Raw genomic sequence first — 9,670 nt, forward strand, 5'->3', positions numbered from 1 at the left:
GAAGCCCCATAGTTCACTGGCAGAATTTGCACCCCAGTCTTATCCCCACTCCATGGTCTCTTCTATTAATCCCTGTGGCTGGTTCACTGCACACTGGAAACCGACCTCAAGCACAGTCTTGGCTGCCATGGGTCTGGGATCACCTTCAAAGAGTCAAACATACCTCAACATGAACCCTAGCTTGTGTGCCCATCAACAAAGGCAAAATCTCTCTCCTTTTGGGAGAGGACAAAAGCCATTCAGGTTTTACCAGGCCCAGGGGGTGGGGCTGTGGGACCTCATTAATCATTCCCACTGCTGTTGTCACAGGGTACGAAGCCATCCGTCCAGATGGCAAAGAGACCAACAGCTCCAAGGGGCTGCTGTTTGATAAATCTCTTCATGCCTAATTAAAGCTCCCCTTCCAGAATGAATGGAACAGAGACATTTGTTGATGCCGGTCAGATGGGACTCCAGACGTGCGTGCTGCCTCATGAATGCCCTTAATAGCATTCCCAGTGACACCAACAGCCTGCCCTAGCCTGCCTGTCTCTCACCAGCACTGCTGGATGTCATCATTCCTTCCTGTCTTCATTCCCAGCCTTCTGCTTTCCTTCCCCAGGGCTCTTCCCTTTGGCATTCACCAGGAGCCTGGTGAGCTGAGAGACCTCTTCCTGGGAATCTAAGCCCCTACTGGGATAAAGTAGTGGGACGGCGGAAAGGGAGGAGTTGGGGAGCACTCGGTGCCATCTCTACAGGAAGCAAAAACACCAGGGGTCTGTACCAGGGTTTCCATGGTTACTACGTAGAAGCAATGTGTTTGTTGCCCTTGGGCTTCATGGTGAGGGTAGGAGTTTCATATCTCGCCTTAGTAATCCAGGTGGTGGAACCAGTTTCCACAAACTGTGCATCAAGCCATCCAGCCCAGCGTCATCCTGTTTCCAGAATCATCCCAGTTGTGTACAGCCACAGCCCCGCGAAACCACCCAGCGAGATCACTAAAGGTCACTTGTGGCCCTTCTCAGTCTTCCTCACAACATCCTTCCCCTCCCTAGAAACTGGGGTGTGCCATGGGCCTCCTGGGGTTCCAAGGGCTGTGTCAGAAAGACCCATATGCTCCAACCATGACGGCATGTTCTAATATTAAAGAGGTTTCTCCACAACTGACCCAGCAACAGCTGCGAGCAGCCAGTCCTTGGGGAATTAATAGAAAATGAGAGCCCACAGCCAAGCAGTGGGGCAGCTGCCCAGAGCCTGCATGGACTCACCAGTGGGGAATCCCACTGCGAAACACTAAGGTGAGGCACCTCGGATTTGGCTTTTTGATTTGGTTCAAAGCACCTTCATTTCCTAAAATGAGGTTGTCATAGTCTATGAAGGAACAACTAACAATCAGAACAATTCGCTCTTCGTGGAAGTTGGGTGCTGCAAAGGAGACCACTCGGGGGCAAGCTGTTTTGCTCAAGGAGACCCAGCATTGTGCGTCTCCCTTCCAACCAGGGGTGGCAAGAATGTAACTCACTGTAGTGACAACTGTGGTTGCTGGTACTCTGCAGCAACCCGTCTCCCCCAGGAGCCCTGGGACAGGCGCCAGATGATCCAGAAGCCTGCCCTCGGGAGCAGCATCGCACGAAGGAAGCCAGTCGATGTTGGTGCTGTCTCATATGTAACACGGATAGGACACCTACCTACCTCCCCCACGGAGTCACTGGGAATAATGCAAATAAAGAACGGGGGAGAGAGAGAAGCTGGGCGGGGAGGAGGTTCTGGGCCGTAAAGCAGATCAAGTGCATACAGCTGTGACTTTGCAGGATTCTCCCCATGTCACTGCCCTGCCGAAACATGTTAGTGGCTTTCCTTTGCTCTTGGGAGAAAATGCTTATGTATGCAAGCCTGCAAAATTCATGACTTACGCGGTCTTGAAAATGCCTCCCCTCTGGTTCACAACATTCCAGCCACACCGGCTGGTTTGTTTCCCCTAAAACTTTTTAGCCTCATTCAGATCTCAGGGCCTTTGCACGTGTTCTTCCCTCTGCCTGGAGAGCTGCTTCCCCTGCTCCTTGCAAGCTGCCTTCTGCTCATCTTTCAAGTTCCATATTGCATGTCACCTCCGGGAAGTCCATCCCTGGTGCCCCTGAACTAATTACTCTTTATTATCTTTCCTATATCCTGCTAGCTAGCCTATATAAACCATCTGAATTATCTCAGTTGTTTTGTAGTTCTCAGCCCTGATAAATTTCAGGAAAGATTCTGATGCCCAGGCCACACTCTGGGTAAGTTTAATCTAGATCTCTGGAAACTGATCAGGGACATCAGCACTTTTTAAAATCTCCTTCTAGGGGTGCCTGAGTGGTTCAGTGGGTTAAAGCCTCTGCCTTTGGCTCAGGTCATGATCCTAGGGTCCTGGGACGGAGCCCCACATTGGGCTCTCTGCTCAGCAGGGAGTCTGTTTTCCCCTTTGTCTCTGCCTGCCTCTCTGCCTACTTGTGATCTCTGTCTGTCAGATAAATAAACAAAATCTTTTAAAAATATTTTATTTATTTATTTGACAGAGAGAGATCACAAGTAGGCAGAGCATCGGCCAGAGAGAGAGAGGGGGAAGCAGGCTCCCTGCTGAGCAGAGAGCCCAATGCGGGGCTCTATCCCAGGACCCTGAGATCCTGACCTGAGCCGAAGGCGGAGGCTTTAACCTACTGAGCCACCCAGGCGCCCCATAAATAAATAAAATCTTTAAAAAAAAAAAATCTCATTCTGGTGCACAGCCAGGATTGAGAAACAATGACATGTTTGCTCCACTGTTTATTGTCTGCCTGCCCTTCTAGAATGTTCAGTAGGAACTCATTTCTTAAAGCAGTATCTTGTGCCCTGGGCAGTAGGTTACGGTTAATGCATTGGTCCTGGGCTCTGGCAATGGGCTGGCAATGTGACCACTTCCCTGGAACTCTTAGGAGGCACAGACTAGTTTTAAATTCTCCCAAGTGACACTGTCCCCTGCAGCCCCAGGTAGATGGCCAGCCTTTTACCCTGTGAGCGCGTGGGTGTAGTTTATCCAGTGCCCTTTTCACCTACTCAGAGAACTTCACGACTCCTGTCCTACTTGGGATCCTGGCTCATGCCTGGTCTGAGCAGCCGTTAGATTCCCAGCCCCTCCCCACAGCAGGCACTGGGGGAGTCTCAGACCCACTGGTACCTGGACCTGCCCCTTGGGACTCTGATGCAATTGGTTTGAGATGTGGCCTGGGCATCTAGAAGCCCCTAGGAGGGTGGATGTGCAGCCCCAGCTGGGACCGGCTGACCCAGACCCAGCTGCGGAATCCCCGCCCTTATTCCTTCCACGGCAGCTTCACTCAGGCCTCAGGTCGGAGGTCATTCCTTTGTTTACAGCTTCTGGAATTTTCCTCCTTTGATTTGGAGCTTGGCTCTATGTCGTCTGATGGGTTCTGTTGTTGCTGCTGATGGGTCCGTCACCTCCAGGATTTGTGCTGTTTCTGTGTGCTTGCAGCAGGAGGAAAGGCCTGGCACTTCCTGTCTCTCTTTCCAAAATACAAGCTGTGGGAGGACTCGGCCCTGCCTGGCAGGTTCGCTGAAGCACCCCCAGCCGCTAGAACTGTGTGTGGCACATAGTAGCGCTTAATAAATGCCTGTTGCCTGAATGAAAGTATGGGCCTGGGTGCTTTAAGGGAGACAAGCACCCCCACTGACCTCCAGAGTGGGGAGGACTCCTATGTAGTGGAAAGAACCCCTCCTGAAGAGGGGCAGGGCTGCTCCCGTGTGCTCTGCTTGCTCTTGCATTCTGGACCCTGTGTTTTCTAGAACACTTGTCCTTACAACGGTCCTGTGGGTTTTATTGCCTGCATTTTATAGATCGGATCACTCAGGTTCTCAGAGGCTCAAAATTTGCTCAAGATGTCAAAGGTCCTGAGTGGGTGGCTTGATGCCAAAGCCAACACCTAGCACCGAGCCCCCAAACCTCTACTATCTGGTCAGAGGGTGAGCTCGCATACAGGGGGCACAGGGACAACAGACTAGACTGGTTCTCCTTCCATCCAGACTGGTCGCCGGCTGCTGCTGTCATTGGCCCTTCCCATGGGCGGAGCTGCTATGGACCCTGGACACACTCGAGTGACAATGTCAATTGTTAAAAATACTTCCTTGCCAGTCAGTTCAGAGCTACTGCGCTGAGGCCCCTGACTCCCCAAGAGTGCCGTGCTCCGACACCATGACCGGAGTCTGTGCTAACCGGCCAGGACCCCTCTGAGTTTGTAACTATTTAACCCATCATCTCCTGCTCCCAGACCCTCCAGACAAGAGGGCAGTTTGAGCCTCTGGACCAAAGGGCAGGACACCAGAGCTTTGTCTCACTGGTGTGTTCATGGTAGCCAGGCCTGGAGAAGTGGCTGGCTTTCCCCCATTGTTTTCCATGGACATGGACACAGCCTTGACCCAGAGCAGATGTCCAGCTCATGTGAGTACAGATTGTAAATTCAATTGTGGAAGCATCGAGAGGCATAAGAAGCAGAAGAGGCATCTTAGGGCAATCAGCCAAGACTGGTCACTAGAAATGATTGCCTTGAAGAGTGACTGTGAGGCACAGTGGAGAGTGGGAGATGGGCCAGGGACAGAGGGAGCGGCAGAGGACCCAAAAAGGCAGGCTTGTTCCCTGAACACTCACTGAGTGCTTTACATGGTTGGACTCATTCATCCTCACAGAGGTCCCTGCGGGTGGATGTTATGATCATCCCCACTTTGCAGATGCGGAAAGTAAGTCTCAAAGGGTTTATTAACTTGCCCAAGGTCAAAGAGCTAGGCAATGGCGGAGCTGGGATTTGAACTGAAGCCCACACTTTCCAAAGTGGTACAGGAAGCCCCTCAACTTCACCTTGATCGCCGTAGCACCCCCCCCCCAGGGGCTGCATTTGCCTTGTTGCCCAGTAACATGGCCACTTTCCATGGGGGCCGTGCCCATGCAGACCCAGCCCCCCGGCCCCTCCTCACCCCCAGCTGCCGCCACCAGGCCCACCGAGTGGAAACGCTCATTCGTGCAGGGATGGTGACAGGCTCAGCTGCCAAGAGGCTGCAGCTGCTGCCTTTTGAACTTGGCGAGGAAGCCGGGACTGGACATGACCCTCTGCACATGCTGGGCCACTTGGCCCAGTGTCTGGGGATGAGAGGGGGGACAGCCAAGCCACAGGCTGCTAGGAAAATGTGGAAGCGCCCTCTGGCAGAGGCCAACCTGGAAAGGAGAAGGAACAGCGAGCAGAGGACGGAAGGGAATGGGTTAAGAGCAGGCACAGAATGGAGAGAGTGTGGGCAAGGTCATGGAGTTTTCCTGCGAACTCTCCCAGGGGTCACCAGCTGTCCTCGTCAAGCCCCTTGCTCCAACCACCTGCCTCAAAACCACGCAGTCACACGAGGCTGGGTTACAGCAGAGAAGGGGCCTCAAGGCCTCCCTGAGGGCACTGAGGAAACCGAGGGACCCCGGAGGACCCATGTCCCAACTTTTCCTCCACCGCATCCTATCTGAGCAACCTGGGTCCAGCCACTTCGCCTCCCATCTCTGTCTCCCCATGGGCAAACTGAGAAGTTGCCTGCTCGGGTGCTCCTGTGATTAGGCCTGACCAGGCGCCTTGAGTCCTTCGCCTCCAGAAGGCCAGCCACACGTGACAACTCGCTGCCTTCTCCGGGTGGCTCAGGCCAAGTGGGCAAAGACCAGTCCCTGATGAGTTATGGCTCATCCTGGCTGCGTACCTGTTGCAGAAGTGAGTAGCAGGGCCTGGCATGCAGTAGGTGCCTAATAAGGAATGAATATCTGTTGAGAGACCGAATGCTTCCCAGTTTCCTGAAACTGCTTCTTTCCATCTACTCAGCAGAGGGGCTCCCAGCCTTGTTTCCATTCCTGAAAAGAAGAGGTGCATTCCTCTTCATTCCTCTCCCTGAGAGCCACAGCTGGGATCGTAGTAGAGCAGCAGATAACTAGGGGTTTTGAGGGCCAGTAGCACCCCTAGACTCCCTCCCCATTGCCCGCCAGAAGAGGCCTTTTCCTAAGTGGCTTATTGTCCCTGCAACAAGACCCTGACTCAGGTAGTCTTGGGACCTGCCATTGGTTGAGTGTCTATCGTGTGCCTGCCCTACCTTGGGCATTTTGCCCTCTGGGGTCAATAGTATTATCCCCATTTTATGGATAAGGACGTCAAGGCCCACCGCTTGTCAGATGGCCAGTATGGCAGAGCTGGGATCTCACTCAGAGGGAGAATGTCTTCTAGGAATCTCTCCCTACCTAATCCACGCAGCTTTCTGAGCTCAATCATGCATGCGTGCCCCCCCTTACTCATTCATCTCTTCACCCACTTAAGAAACACTGTGGGGGGGGGGCACCTGGGTGGCTCAGTTGGTTAAGCATCTGCCTTTGGCTCAGGTCATAATCTCAGGATCCCAGGATTGAGCCCAACATCAAGCTCCCTGCTCAGTAAGGAGCCTGCTTCTCCCTCTTTTTCATGTGCTCTCTCTCAATTAAGTAAATAAAATCTGTTGAAAAAAAAGAAACAAACAAACCACCATGGCACATGAGCAGCCTGTCCTCGCTCCTGAAGGGCTCGCAGTCCGGGGACGGGAGTGGCAGAAGGTGGATAGACATAGGGCACAGCACTGTAAGGGCAGGTGTAAGGGGAAGCAGCAGATTGCTCAGGGAGGGGAGAGAGAAAAGAGTGAGGAACTCTGTTTTCGGGAGGGCACACCAAGGAGAAGGACCCCAGGAGGGGTGGCTCCCAGAAGAGGAGGCATTTGAATTCTTACCATTGGTCAGTGTTCCCCTTGCTGCTAAGTCTCCAGCCCACCCAGGTCAGCTCCTTCCTCTCCTGCTTGTCTGTTCTCCCTTTGATGCCTTTCACTCCAGAGGAGCAGTGGAATTTTGAAACATGCCCAAGGGACTGAGACCATGTGCCTGTGAGGATGACTCTCCTTTCTTCTACAGACTCAGGAACAACAAGGGGAGTGAGGGCTGGGACACTCTGGTCCCTTCTTCCCCATACGCTCAATGCTTGGTGACCCTCCAGCTCAGAGGTCGTAGGGTAATAGCCCACCTACACAGTACACATCCCCCACCATTGGGCTCACCAACGGGACCAGGACAAAGAGAGCATGACTGCTTCTAGCTCTTCATTCAGTATCAGACACACTGAGAGCTGGCAATGGACTAGCTCTGCCTCAGGCACTGTGGGAGACACAGTCCCTGCCCCTGGAAGCTCAGGTCTGATGGGAGGAACAATTATGCACCACCAATGGCAGAATGAAATAAAAGGGAAACACCAGCCCAAGTCACTGGGAGGATTCAGAGAAGACTTCACAGAGGAGATGATAGAAGAGCTGAGCCTTGAGGAATGAGTAGGATTTTGATAGTTGAATGTTGACTCTCTTGACTATCCCCTCTGGGATGGTTCTACCCTCCTCAGCAGCAGCGAGGGACAGGAGATGAAGGTTCAGGGAGCTGACTTCCTCTACCTTGGGCACTTTGCCCTCTGAGGTCAATAGTATTGTCCCCATTTTATGGATAAGGAAGTCAAGGCCCACCGCTTTGACTCCAGAGGGCAAAGTGTCCAAGGTAGTTGACTGCCACACTGCCGCAGATCCCACCAATTTACAAAAGCCACCAAGAGAATAAACCCTGCTGCCACCTGTCCAGGCAGGTCGAAAGACCACCCCTAGGTGAGGTTACCTGGATGCATGAGACCCTTGCTCTGTCCTTTTCCTCCTGGCATGGCAGAGACACACTGGGACCCAGCAATGCACTAGGTCCACCATGCCAGGGATGAATGGACAGGCAGGTGCTCACCCCAAATGCCCAAGACATGCAGTGGCAGCTTGTTTCCAAGTCCCCCCTCATGCCCTCATCCTTTTTCTACTTCACCTTCTTCAGGGTGTGGTTGGTAAGACCTCAGTGTCCCCCTTCTATGAACAGCCTCCTTAGTCTGTCTGCAGCCCTTCTCACTGTAATACCAGTCACTGGCCCAGTCCTCAAGGATATGCCTCAGCTTCCCAGGAGTGCCTGTAACCATGCAGGCCATTGAGGCAGACATTTGTGTTCTCATGATCTTTCTCAGGGAAGATGGAAGCCTCTTGCTTCTCATCAGTGGAAGTCAAGTGGATAGAAGGAAGGAGCCAAGGATGAACGTCGTGGCAGCTCCATGGGTGAGCAGGCTCTTGCACTTTTTCTTCATACCTGGATTTAAGAAAAAAAAAAAAAGACCTACGTATGAGAAACAGCCTCAGCACCTAATGATGTCATCTGTTGGGATCCCACCACGCTCACCAGAATCTCAAGAAAACAGGATGTCTTATCCTAAATGAGGGCATTACTCTTACCCTGCTGTGAGCATGAAGGATATGTGACAAGGTCCTAAATCTGAGCTCCCCCACCTATGAGAGGAAGAGGAAGATGGCAGGAATAAATGGGGCATGGCAAATAGTGGGGCACCTCACAGCTTGCTTCCTTTGGTTAAAAAGAAAGGGGAAACTAACAAGACAATCTACCCGGAATCATATCAGGAGGTAAGGGTAGAGGACAGAAGAGAAGTCCACTCTACAACGCAGCACATTTTCCAAAATATTTAAGATAATAAGCTGACGTGATAGTCATTAAGACTGGTGAAAAGACTAAAGAGGGAGCGAGGTGAGATCAATACACAGAGACATATGGCTAAGTGGTGGCATGTAGCTGGTGCTTACGACCTCACACCCAACAACGCAGGTGCCAGCAGGGCTCATCCCTGCTTTCATTCCCAAAGGGAGACACGAGCTACACTTCTGTCTGCAACAGATGGTGACTTTGAACTCAGCCTATTTAAAAACAGCATGCATGGGGAACCTGGGTGGCTCAGTCAGTTAAGCATCCAACTCTTGGTCTCAGCTCAGGTCTTGATCTCAGAGTCATGAGTTCAACCCCCACACTGGGTGCCACACTGGGTGTGGAGTTTACTTAAAATTAATCAATCGATTGATTGATTGGTAACCAAGCAATTAATTTGAAAAACAGCATGCACAATGTGGGGGTCTAGCTGTTCTCAAGACCTGGGAGACAAAGAGGAGTCTTGTCTGCTTTTGACTCAGGCATTGTCCCTGCCAGTCGTGAAAGAGAATTTTTAAAACAATGGGACTTCCGTTATGGAATTACAATAAGGATTCCCAGGAAAACACTAAGTCATAGACTAGATTCGAATCAAACTTTTCCTCCTGCCTGCGGCAGAGATGGGAATCTGGCCTAGATAGTTCATAATTCCAGCCCATGTTTCCTGTGCTTAACACAGGGCAGCTACTACCAGAGCTTAACTCAGAAGGGCCTGAGCTGTATACCAGGGGACCAGATCATATCAAATGTTCACATGCAAATCTGTATATAGGGGCTGAGCCCAAGATGACTCATATGTACCCAGAGTATGTTTAAAAGCAGAGTTAACGGAGTCCCAACCATCTTCTAAATGCTAGATCAGCAGCACCTGGGTGGCTCAGCCATTAAGCGACTGCCTTCAGCTCAGGTCATGATCCCAGGGTCTTGGGATCAAACCTCACATCAGGCTCCTTGCTCAGCAGGAAGCCTGCTTCTCCCTCTCCCACTTCCCCTGCTACTGTTCCCTCTCTCGCTGTTCCCTGTGTCTCTCTGTCAAATAAATAAAATCTTCAAAAAAAAATTTTTTTAAAC

The sequence above is a fragment of the Mustela lutreola genome, chromosome 7, assembly GCF_030435805.1.
Source record: "Mustela lutreola isolate mMusLut2 chromosome 7, mMusLut2.pri, whole genome shotgun sequence".
NCBI classification, from domain to species: Eukaryota; Metazoa; Chordata; class Mammalia; order Carnivora; family Mustelidae; genus Mustela; species Mustela lutreola.